Source organism: Python bivittatus, unplaced genomic scaffold (assembly GCF_059951505.1).
Source record: "Python bivittatus isolate LINGU-HERP-01145 unplaced genomic scaffold, Pbiv_v1 ctg000220_np1212, whole genome shotgun sequence".
NCBI classification, from domain to species: Eukaryota; Metazoa; Chordata; class Lepidosauria; order Squamata; family Pythonidae; genus Python; species Python bivittatus.
The window spans coordinates 10,633,255-10,646,285 of record NW_028277048.1 but is presented as its reverse complement, the minus strand read 5'-3'; the positions used below and the strand labels follow the sequence as shown (position 1 = coordinate 10,646,285).

Here is a 13,031-nt window from a genome sequence, read left to right as displayed (position 1 = left end):
GCACGAGGCCTTCCAAGGTGAGAAAAGAAATTGAACCAAGATGCTGGCAGGTGCAGTATATTACCAACAGACTCCAGAACTGAAAAAGGGGGAAAACATCAGAGTTGAAAATTCTAGCTATATTTTCTTGGGAAGGATAATGGAGGGATTTCTGCCAGGCTTCTCCTTAACGCTATTAAGAATCTAGTAAAATTTGGCAGCACCATCCAATCCCAGGCAAAATTGCAGCCTGAGCAGATGGCCCTGCCTGGTGTCTTGCAGTGGAGGCTGAATAGATTATATCTATCTATCTATCTGTCTGTCTGTCTGTCTGTCTGTCTGTCTGTCTGTCTATCTATCTATCTATCTATCTATCTATCTATCTATCTATCTATCTATCTCTGCCCATTTTTGCCGTAGCTCAACTTACTCCTCCTGTCTACAGTGCCTACCTGGTATCCAGCCAATCCAGTATGGTCATTTTACTGTCAGGAAGCCTGGAATCTAGTTCTCCAGGGCCCTGGCATTGTACCTTTTCCCTCACGTTGGAATTTGATCAATTTGTTGGCCACATAAGAATGCATGTATTGTGCACAGTTATTGGTACTGCCATCAGATTAATCCTTCTGGCAGTGCTACTAGGTCTTTGTAGGAGTGTGTTAAGCAGAAATGCAACAGCTATGCTGTTACGTTGTTTGCATTCTGTTGTTTCTGTTGGATTTTTGTCTGCTGCACATGTTTTTGGAAACACATAGGAGCCCTGTTATGGAAGGAGAGGCACCATCAAAAGGAACAGCTCCTATTTAGACATTGGAGAGAGAGAGATTTCTGGGCCCTGTTTAGAGATTTCCCTTGAAAATGCTTGTGTCATATTTACGTTTTAAAAATCAAGGGTGTTGTGATTCCCACTTTACATTGCTCTTCCCTCACTTTGAACGAGGAACCCTGTGTCCATTGTGGGAGATGCTGTTATTTCTTTCTTACAATGCAACTGCAAAACTCCATTGATAGTCCCTCCCTGGGTGCTAATAATTATAGCCTCTCAAGGGACTTACCTTGAAAAGGTCTAGCCTTTCTGGGCAGCAGCTTCCATGTGGTGAGAACCAGGCAAAGGATCCTGCATTGTACCAGAACTTAGGACTCGTCAGGGCTGTGGCAGCCAATACAAAGGAGAGGCAGGGTGATTTAGGGGGTAAAGGGATGGACTAAGAGTGGGGATGCCCAGGTTCTGGTCCATCCTCACCCATGGAAGCTCACTGGTGGTTCAGGCCAGTCACTCTCGGCCCCACCTTTGTTGCTGTGAGGGAGAATAAGAGGAGGAGGGAGTGTGGCATACACCCCCTTGACTTCCTGAATGAAAGGTGGGATGTAACTCAAATAAAATACAGATGTTCTGAAAGTAAGGCTTTTGAGGTGCATTTATATTGCCCACTTGCCACTGCAGCTTTTGTGTTAGATTCTTTAGGAAAGTTTTCTTATCATTTTGCCAGAGATGCTTTTGTCATCCCGGCTGGGCCTTTCTTTGATAGAAAGGAACAGAGAGAGACTGTTGCTGTGCACCCCCCCTTTTTTTTTTCATTGAAGAGGTGAAGCAAAAAGAAACAGCAGGGCTGTCTCTTCACAGGATTGAAATATTTAGTGGCTGAAGTTGAAAAGGAGCACAATTATTTAAGGGTTTAGATGGGCACGGTGACCCCATAACTTTATTTTCTCCCCTCTCACTCTACTGGAGAAAAGTGAGAATGATAGTATTGGACTCCAACTCCCATCATTTCTGACCACTGGCCATGCTGGCGGGGGCTGATGGAAGTTACCATGAACTTCTTTCTCTATTCCTGGATTTCTTCTGCATCCTGCTTAAAACTCTTTTTCAGAATACAGGCAAGGCCAGTTTCAGACACTGGGGGCTGCTTCAGAAAAGACTTGGAAATAAGGGGAGACAAAACATATTGGATAACCCTCTGCCAGCTGGTTCTGGTAAGTCAAGCCTCCTACCAGCTGCTTTTCAAAAAGAAAGGAAAAGAAACACCATTTCTGCCTATTATGTATGGGAAAAGTAGTCACAACCAGTCATCAAGCTTTAGTTGCACCCACACATCCTGCCTTGATCCAGATTCAGTGGCTGGGTTAGTTTTGACTTAGCAGGTTGTCTGAGCAGTTCTTGTGTTGTGTAAACCATGGACTTGGGCTTATTTAAACCTGGCTAGGTGAGATGCCCTCTGCCTGTTTCACATACATACACACACACAGCATTCCTTGTGTATTTTCTTCTCACTAGCAGCCTGAAAGAGTGTTGCCTCTCTGGATTATACCATGCCTAATAGAGTCTCCCTTGAGTTGTGCAACTTAGGTTTAGAGCAGGGATGAGAAGCTGCCCGCCTGGTGGAGGGAGAGGAGAGAAACTGTGTCTCAAAGAGCAGCTATGACTCACATGTATGCCTGCGCTCGCGCACACACACATGTGCTTCACAAGCAAGCAGCCGTGGGAGTGCAGCAGGCAGCGCTTTGAGTCCACTGCCTTCCCACTCTCTCTGCCCCACCTCTTTTAGCTCCGGAAGATGAGCAGAAAGGGTTCCCCCAATTCCAGCCCTGCCATGTGCTCAAGTTCGCTTTTTCTCCCCTCTCAGCTGTGGCTGGAACCCAGGCATCCTAATTTCACCTTCTTAGCTTTTCACCAGGGTTTTCTACGCTTTCCCTGGGAATAGCAGTTCCTAATTCAGGCACAGCTGTTCCCATTCAGCAAATGGTGCTAATCTCCATTCACAGCCAAGGCAGAGCTGTGATTTCATCTTGCCAACCTGCTGAAGCTTTGTAGACGGCTGCACTGCTAGGCCCGCCCCAAAGGTGGCTGCATCCTTTCCAATGTGTGGCAGACAGACATATGGAGGTTGTGAGTTAAATCTAGGGACGGGGGTGGGGGGTGGGTGAAGGAAAGGGAGAGAGAAGCTAATTTGGCCTGGGGGTTCACAGAAGTGATTGTGTTCCCTGTTACGTATTGCTTGGTCATGCGAGAGGGTCTTCTGAAGAAGTGAGAAGGCTCAAAGCTGTTGCTGATGGGGTAAATGAAAGTGGGCAGAGGAGTTTTAAACCTCTCATACCATTAGACCAGTGTTTGGATTTTGAACAAATCCTGATCTGTAGTCATGGGAGATTGAGTCGATGTATGCACTGCGCCAGGATTCTTAACTTAGGGCCAGTGGGCACATTTTAAGAATCTTCTGCAGATGCTATGACTGCCATGAATAAGGGTGCTTGCCCATTAGCAAAATGGCTGCTATAGTGGCATGGCCAATCTCAAAACAAGAATGGTGGGCAGAGCCTGGAGGACACAAAAAAGAGGCTCATGGGACAAGGATACCCATGGCCTCTGCTTTGGTACCCCAAGAAGAGTCCCTCTGCATCATCAGTCTGCCTTTCTTCAAGGTCTCTCCCCACTATCCATGTTGTCCTTTCAATATCTTGATGGTGTAAAATGTCAAGTCACTGTGTTGGTATGACATTGTCTCACAGTTGAGATGGCATACATTGGGAAATCATGTATACTGCCCCAGTGTAGAAAAAGCAGAGACAATGCAGAAAATAAAGAATGTGATTGCAAAAGAGGTGCCCTTTGTCCGAGTCATCAGTCAAATTGCCCATTGGCCAGAAAAATGCCTTGCTATTAGGTTTCTAATAAACGTTTCACATTTCAATCACAGCTGAAGTGGCTAGTTGAAAACTTAGTCATCCTGACCTCTTTTTAAATGTCTCGTTCTTTGAATCAGATCTTTGCATTATTTTTGTTAATGTCTCAACCAAAATCTGGCAATTTGCCAGTTAATAACCTTGTTTTATAGATATCCAAACCCTAAAGATTTTGAGATACAGCTTAGGGAAGAAGCCTGCCCAAAACTCTGAAGTGCTTTGGCAGTCCTGTACATCTCACTGAAGTAGGTGCATTGCAGATGTTTTGGATTACAGTTCCCATAATGCTCTTATTCAGCATGGCCAACAGCATCTGACTTGAGGGTATCATGTTGCATATACCTGGTATAGACCTACAGATGGGGCCATGTTTCAACCTATTGGCTAAATTCATATACATTTAGCCATAATATGGTTTACTTGGGTTTGTCTGTAATGTGAATTTCATCCACTGTAGTTTACGCTATAAATCAGGATTAATCAGATGGTAGTGCTTGTAGGCCCATGTCTGAACTTGGAAGTGAAGCAGAGTTGGGCCTGGATGCTCCTTGGCAGAAAACTGCGGAGTTGGAAAGCTGAAAATTTCTCAGAAGAGAAAAGGTTTGAACCACATGCTGTTGTGTATGCATAACCTTGTGCTTCTACAATCACACCTTATATGTACAAGTGTGTGGATTTAATGGGGTTTATATATAAGGGAGAGTCAAAATGGGGAAAAAAAATTATGAGAATGTTCAAATTGCAGAAGAGGCAATACCATATATTCATTACATGTAGAACATTAGCAATTTAGCTTTCTGCTGGTGATGACCGTGGCTTCGTTTTCTTAATGGACAGGGAGATGGTCTTATTGTTCAGGTGGGGGCGAAAATTGTGTAACTTCTCAATCTTTCCTGCTTCTTGGGCTACAGTCAATTCAAAACCTTACCGCACGATGTGACTGAATGTACAAAGTGGTGGTTCTTATTAACTGGAATGCCCTGTTGATCAGGAAAAAAAGAATCACTTTTGAAACCCACATGCACGCACGCACGCACACATGCACAAAATCTTGTTTGCACTCCTGTCTTCAGTTGGAGCTTAAGCTTCAGAAATCAGCAGCTCTAGCTTTTCCTAATACAGAGATCAGTGTCGGTCACTAATGGTTGCAAAGCTGTACTGCTTTTATAGCAGATGATGGGGGGCTGCTTGAAGGTTAGGGGGTGAGTCTGTTTTCACTGTCTGCAGTGAGGGAAGACAGGTAGCATGTGAGGCACTCTTATCCCCATTCTGTTTAGAAGCAAATAGGATGGAATAGAAATAGAAGGAAAACATGAACTAAGCCCTCGGAGGCTTTAAAGCAAAAGTGACCTGATCCTTTGGGGGCCTATGGCTAATGGTGTCTGACTCCCAAACATACCCCAACCCTCCACTCCAGTGATCTCTGCTCTCATTATCACTCAGCTCAGCTACCTATTACTGAACTCCCCATCCACCAACCCCCCCCCCCGAGAATTAGTACAATCAAATAACCTTTAATTCTTGTGGGCTGGGGATCTGGCCTTATTTAGGCCTTATTTATAATTTAGGACTCTGGCCTTACCCATTCTCCAAGCAGGACATGGTGGGCAATGTTTCTCAACTCCCTGGAGCTTCATGTTGCAGAAACAGATTAATGAGTGACACATTCACACGGAGGATACCCTAAGACACTCTGTGGGGCAAATGCACAAAGGTCTGGACACCCCTTAGGAAATACATAGAGCGTGCTCCTCCTTCTGAAGAAACCTGGTGGATACACACAAGAACATCATGAGACGTGCAGTTCTACCGATTTATACTTACAGTGACATAAGAACACCTTACACAATTGCAGTAACAGAATTCAGGAGAGGTGTATTCAGCTTCCCATGTACCCAGAATTATATCTCCATGCAAATTTTAAGCTATTTAAAATGCCCTGTTCTTGTTTACACAACGACACGTTGGAGAAAATGCTTGGATGCACACAGCTAGGATGCATATGATTGCTTATGCGCAGTTAGGTGATGACAGCCAGTCCCGTGGAAGTCAGATAGTGGATGTTTTAGAAACCCTTTTATTCTCCTGTTTCGTATTCCTTTTCTCTCATCCGGGCATCCCAACTTTCGACCCAGTGTCTGGTCCAGCCATTCATGTATCTCATTCCCCATCTACAGCCCTTGATCCTGCCATTTCTACATCCTGCCATCCTATTCCTGCCTGTATCTGACTCCCCCTTTCTGGTTCCTGTGAGGAGGAGCAGGCTGAAGACTGTGAATTTCTGCTCTTTTTAGCATGATTATTCCTGAAGGGTCAACCCTCCTCACCTTATCAGCATGTTGACCCAGGTAATCCAAAATACATTGTGCCACACACACACATCCAGGAAAAGTGAAGCAAATCCAAGGAGTCTGCCATCATATAAACAAACAAATACATAAATGCATTTTGCCTGCGCACTTCACACCACACTATACCAGCCAGCCCTTCTGATCTGTAGAAAAGCTGCTTTTATTTCTCACGTATAGGGATTAAACCCTGAACGGACCACAAATCTTTGAGTCGCCCCTTAAAAGAGAGCGCTTGGTAGAAGCCTATAGGCGGGTCCCCTAGAAGTTGGCCGTAGTTGTGCTCATCCCCGTCTCCCGAAGTAAAGGCAGAGCCTTCCAGAGCCCGCCTGGGCAACAGGCGACTGTGTGTGCGGGTGTTACGCGCGCGCGTACCCACGCCCGTTTCCTCAGGGAAAGCTTTATGGCTGCCCGCGCTCCAACTTCTCATCCCCTCAAGAGACCCTTGTGCCCGTCGATCAGCCTGGATAAGGAGCAAACTGGCGCCTGCTTGCAAGCCCATGCTGCTCGGCGGGGAGTCTCCTCCAACACACTCAACTCCTCACCAGCAGACGGCGGAGAGAAGCCGGGCGAAAGCGCGCCGCGCAGGTGAGGCGCAGGCGAGGCTAAAGGGCAGCGCGTCTCTGCGCGCCCGTCCGCGCACTTGGGAGCGGGAACCCAGCCCTGCCTCCGAAAAAAAGCACGCTTGCCCGCCGTTGCCAGGGTCTGCCCCCACACGCCGCTCTCAACCCCCCGTCCCCAGCCCTGGGCTCTCCCTCTCCGCGTGGCTCTGGGTCTCGCTTCCCTCAGTCCCCCCTCCCAGCCGCCGCTCCCTCCCGCTCCTGCCTTCCGCTGCTTGGGCTCTTTGCCAGCGCAGGCAGCGCTCAGACTCTGCCAGGAAGCGCAGAGGCGGGCAACTCCGTGCCATGGCTGAGCCATCCCGAACGGCCGATCCTGTGCCCCGCGGCAAGCTGTAACGTGGCCAGCCAGCCAGCCAGCCCCAGGTGGGGGAGGGACACCCAGCTCCACCCCAGGTAGGATTGGGAACAAAGGGGGGGGGGCTTGATCTTTGGGCCGAGGGTGGGGAGGGGGATCCACAGATGGGTGGGCAAAGGGAGGCAGAAGGCAGCAAGAAGGGGATAAGGTGGGTGTACCATGGCATCCAATCCAGGAATGGAGAAGTGGGGTGGATGCTCATCTTGAAAAGGGAGGGCATGTGCTGCTGGATGGACAACGGCATGAGTATAATTATTTTCTTGACACTGGATGGCCAGAAAGTTTAGGAGCATCTTTAGGACAAGGGGGCAGAGTATGACCATGTACGGGGAAGGGTGGGATGACCGGGAGCAGCTGTGAGTGTGTCTGTGTGTATAAGTGAGCAGTAAATAAAAGAGGCTGGGAGCAGTATTTCACAGAAAGGAAATTTACTTATCACGCATACACAGGCAGTGATACTTCATCTTGTGCATTAGGTGCACTCAGAGGCTAAAGGCTTTTGAACAAGCTTATATCTGAGCGTCTACCTCATTCACAAAGGCAGAGACCTTATAAACTGGCTATTCGGTACACACGGCCAGGATTGATGTAATGTGGACCATATGTATATGTTTAAGCACACCCATAAAATCATGAATCTTTTGTGCCTGTGAAAGGCGTCCGTTCATCCATGGATGTCTGCAACAGCGTGTTCCTATGTGCTCGTTCATGCGTAATAGCTCCTGCTAGATTGCCCTGCAATTAGTTGGTATCTTTGGACTTAGATGTGTGTGCCTTGTGCATCCACAGCCATAGGGGCAACTTCCTTCAGATCCCTTCTGCACAGAAAACCACTTACTTTCTTTTCACTGCAAATTGCCAAACGACTGTCCCTGGAATAGCTGTTGCCAGGGCCCAGGGGCCCCTGCAGATCCACTGCCACAAAATGGCATTGTGGCATCAGCCAGGGATGGGACCCTTTTGAGATTGGGGCAACGGACTTGATATCCAAGAAAGCTAGTCCTCATGACTGTGGGAAAGACGCTTTTAGAAGACTCCTAATTGATCTCCTTGACACTCCTTGTCCATTCCTCTTATCAAAAGCCCTCTTTGTCTATCCTCCTGTACAGCCCATGACTTTCTTTTGAGTTGCATTTTCACCTTCTCCTCCCCATCATGTTGTTTTGCAATGAAGGCAAAAGATTTGATTGACCCAAGAGCTTCCGGAGAGTCTGTTCCCACTCAGTTGATACTCTATGGGATTTGTGTTGTGCGTAAATAACATCTGATTGATTCATTCAAAGAGCATTTGTGTTTTTGATTGGTGTCTGTCCATGTGTGTATTGCACAACCTACAAACTGAAGCTTCTTTGGTTGCAGAATATGAGGCTTGGGGATGCCAGAGGCTAAAAGGTCTAATTTTCCTACCCTTCTATTGTCTCAAAATTCCCCACTGACTGAAATCTCTGGGTCAGGATTAAAGAGAAATCTTTCCCTGTAATCATGCTGATGAAGTATACTAAAAAGTTATTGAAATATTATAGGACAATACCTTGCTGTGGATGTGTCAGAAATGATGTTCAAACTCGGGGCATTTACGCACATATGTGAGCGAAAAAGCCTGCCCTGCTTATGTGTGCTGCACAATTAGATGTTATAAATTCATAGATTAAAATAACGCAGCTCAGAAAGAGAGTAAAATCAGGTGATACTCTGGAACAGATAAGATTTCCCTGCTTCCCTCCTCAAATGAATGCATATAATACCTCCCATGATAGCAGAAGAGTTAATCCAATTGGCAATCAATTCAGGGCAGGAAAAACAGAGCATTTGCTTACATAGTTAATGTATGGCATTTGCTGGCCACAAGATAACATCATGGTCCCAGCTTGCACAGGAGATCTCTCCGTGGCTATGGAACCTACTGCCAGAAGCAACAGTACCACTCAATCCCAGGAGCTGGAAAACACCAGTGTGAGGAGACTTTTTTCACACCCTGCTTAGAGCTTTCCCAGAAGCAGCCGAGTAGGAAACAGGATGGTGGTGCTGGCTGGAATGGGATGCTGGTCTGATCCAGCAGAGTTCTCCTTAGGAAGCACATTCTACTCAGCCTTGTTCTTCAGGTCCAGCACAGGTCATTTAAGAAAGAGTTAATCTCAGCTAAGTAAAGACCTCCTTCTCATGGGCACACAGGTTTGCAATCCGGGGGTAGTTCCTTGGAGAGACTTAATTCTGGTGGCCTTCACTGTGCCTGCAAAGATTGGACCAACCCCTGCAGATAATTTCCTTGAAATTAAGGATGGCCAAAAGGGGTGCTGCTCAGCTGATCAGGAACCAAGCCATTAGCCTAGCTTCCAACTCTCTATTTGATCGTGGGCAAGCCCCTGGTCCTTCATGCAGAGGATCAGGTTTGTTTCTTCTCTCTCTTGCAGAGAGCGCAATGAATTTAGACTTGGTGTTTAGTAAGTAAGCTGTGAGCTCATTAACACTCAAGCCAGCTCGAGCTATTTTGTCACTCTAGGTGAAAATACATTTCGCTTTACCTCCTTTCCCCTCTCTCACCCCCTCCCCATCCTCCATGTATCTTGTTTCCTCTTTGGTGGTGATGAAAGGATTGTGTTGGAGTCCTTTATCCCAACCAGGTTAAATATTTTCCTAGTTGCATCCATATCTGTTCAACTGAAACAAAGAGGCATGTTTTATTCAAGGCCCAGCAGGCAGAACCAGAGGGTTGTGATCAGAAAAAACACAAGGGATGATGAGAAGGTACAGTGGCCAGGTTCACATAGTTATGAGGTGGTCTGTTGTGTGCACTGAGCATTGAGGTATGTATGCCCCAGTTTATGGTTTAAAGAGTTAGGGGAAGCCAGGCAATGATAGTTTATGACATTAACCATGGTTAAGCAAATACAGCATAGCACAATTTGTAGCTGTAATACTTCCATGGTTGTTCCCTTGCTCCCCACCCTCAGCCCACCCCAGTTTGATTTCCTAATTAGCCTGGGGTCACTGGATTTCTCTTTGCCCAAGGACCCATCTGTGTTATCTGCTGGCAGGGGCTGTGGCATGTTTCACCCTGGCAAATTTCTGCTCAGTAGCAACTTGCACATTTTGTGTGCCATGTTTGAATTTGCCCCTGTGACAATCTTGTCCAGCTGAAAACAGCACAAGGCTGGCTGTCAACTGCCCTGGTGCAGTTGCGTTCGCACTTCAGCGGTGAGTGATACATCTCTTCTTAAACTGAAAGGTCGACCGTGAGGCTGTGTCTGGGGCCAGTAACACACATTCCATATAGCATCGCTGGATTCTGGTGTGAAATAAATAAATGTGAGAAATAAATAAAAAGTAAAGTAAAGTGAGAATGTGAGACTCTTCCTTACAGAGGGTGTTTTTTTTTTGGGTTGCTGGCCACAACAGGGAGGGACAGTGAAGCGAGGGAGAGTTATTAGACTCAGCCATGGTGTGGATTGAATGAACAGTTCTGTTTCTCAAAACATTCGGGGCTGTTTAACTATTCTTGCATATGTGACTAGGGCATCGTAGATCTAGCCCCCACCAGTGTGCCCTTTTTTAGCTCCTCCAAGGAAATGTTTTTCAACAGTGCTCACACATCTTGTTGCCAAACAAGGGTAAAATAATAAATGCAGAGAGGTTTGAATGTATGTGTGAATCAGGGCACAGGATGATGCAAGGCCATCCATGGGCTCAGGAAAAGCTACACAAAAGAACTGATTTACGTAAACCTCATGCTTTGTACTCTGCATAGCCCATAGTGAGGGCTGCCCCCCACGCTATATCAGTCAGGGATCCCAGCATCCCTCATGACTTTAGCCTTCTCCTGAGGCAGCTTCTCTACTATCACCACCTTTCCCTTTTGAATGCAGATGAGCTTAGCCAGCAGTGGCTAGCCATTTCAGCCAGCTTCCATAGTTTTTAGTTGCTGCTGTTCCTGTAGGCTACCATGAGTACCAATACTTGTTAGTGGGGTTAACAAGGGTCAACAAACCAAGATTAACAGGATTAACAAACCAAGAACAGACAGGAAGGATTTCCAGGATAGATTTTCCTGGGATTCACTTCCCTGCTGGGCTGAAATCAGAATGGTTATTTGAAAATAACATATAAACATATATGTTTAAATAACATTTAAATAACATATAAACAGCTATAATAAACAAGATGATAGTAGTTATAACAGCAGTAGCGAAGTAACAGTAGACATTAAATATCACTTTGGAAAGTGAAAAGTGCCTTACATTTATTATCTCAGCAATTCTTATCATCAGTATTACAATTTCCCTGAAAGGTGAACAACTTTTGAAATGTGGAGCAGAACACCTTGTTGCTGCCCTGTATTTCCTTTAAGTCTGAAACAGAGATTACCAGTTTTGTTCATGGGGTAAACAGATCTGACAGGGTTTTTTATTGCCTGAAAAAAGACGAAAGCCTCTTTCACTAGGTGCCATTGTGGAACAAATGAAATCTAGGGGCACGAAGGAACTGAAACCTTTGCAAACCTAAGTTTTAATGATCTCAGAAACAATGGTTTGCCTTCCATCTAAGATATGGTGTTTGTAAAAGGCCATCTGGTGATTTTATGGCAAAGGAAAGGAAAGATTTGAAACAAAAGGTTGGCTAGCTGTAAATGCTGGCGAGGAACAGAGGAAGGAAGTTGAAAGCAAGCTGCAGAAAAAGGGAAGAGTCCTGAGAAATGAGCTGTGACTCTTGAAATGCCCATATGTAATTTTTAAAATTCCATTGTTTGCTGGGTTTCTCTGCTTAAGGACCACTCTGATACAAGAGTTTGAGGGTAACTCTTCTGTTTTCCCCTTGAGTTTTGTACAAAAAGGTATGATATTAGTTCAAGCACTTTATTTCATTGATCTCATGCCTAAAGAGCCCTGCATGTTTAGGATGCAACTTCTCATGATCTTCTAGCTCAAATGGAAGCCATCTGAAACTACTACCCCCCTCCCAAATATTCAGGTTGGGCAAAGTTATCAGTGCCAAAGACAAAGGATTCCAATATGAATCAAGGTTTATTTGATTTGATCCTTGTTTATTTTTCCTCCCATTGCAGCCTTCCAGGACTTGGTGTCCTCCAGGTTAGATGGACCAACTCCCATAATTCCCTATCAGCAGGACAACAGAGATGCTGATGAGGGATGACATTGAGTTGAAACCCAACACACTTGGAGGGCACCAAGCTGGAGCTAGCTGCTGTAATGCCATGAGTTCACGGGAAAGATTATCCTGTTGTCAAAAACAAACATAGCTGGGGATCAGGCACTGAAATATAGGAGAATCAAGTAAAAATCCCTGCATTCTCTCTCTGTAAGTTGTTGATGTGTGCTATCTTTGTTCCAAGTTTTAAAGCCCACACATCCAGGAAAACTACTACCCTGTTTTGGTTCCAAATATATGTTTCTCCTGCAGGGAAGGGAAATTTGGGGGGAGTGGGGTTGAATTTTGCTTGCCTTTAGGCAAGTTGAGGCTGTTCTCTCAGCTGGCTGATTTGCAGTGTTTTTTTTTTTTAATTTATTATTGGTGGTGGTGGTCGCACAGTAAGCCAGATGTTTAGACTGGATTTGGCATTTTTATCCACCTATCAAGTCCTTCCCAAGGACCTGGGATAGGCAGGTGTTGTTGTTAGATGGTGTTAAAGGTATTGTTGCAGGAAATAAGCTGTTCCAAGTAAAGCTGTTTTTTGCAATTGACTGATGGTGATTTTGTCAGTGCTGATGGTCTTCAAATGGTGTTCCAGATGTTTTGGGACTGCACCTAAGGTGCCTATAACTATTGGTACTATCTTTGCTTTCTTTTGCCATAATCGTTCTACTTCTATTTGCAGGTCTTTATATTTTGTGATTTTCTCCAGTTCTTTCTCTTCTCTTTTGCTGCCTCCAGGTATTGCAATGTCCACAATCCAGACTTTTTTGTCTTTCTTATCAACAATTGTTAAGTCTGGGGTGTTGTGTGGCAAGTGCTTGTCTGTTTGAATTCTAAAGTCCCAGAGCACTTTAGCTTCTTCATTTTCTATTACTTTGTCTGTTTTGTGGTCCCACC

At 45.5% G+C, this 13,031-nt stretch overlaps 1 protein-coding gene across 1 annotated transcript in view; it reads left to right on the top strand.

Moving 5' to 3' along the window:
* Positions 1 to 6,917: 6,917 nt before the first annotated feature.
* The window catches only part of LOC103052186 (caM kinase-like vesicle-associated protein), a 34,749-nt gene continuing 28,635 nt past the window's right edge, over positions 6,918 to 13,031 (top strand). Inside the window, exon 1 of the mRNA XM_088137871.1 lies at positions 6,918 to 7,024. The gene's annotated coding sequence lies outside the window, so the exon portion shown is untranslated. The remainder of the gene's footprint in view (positions 7,025 to 13,031) is intronic.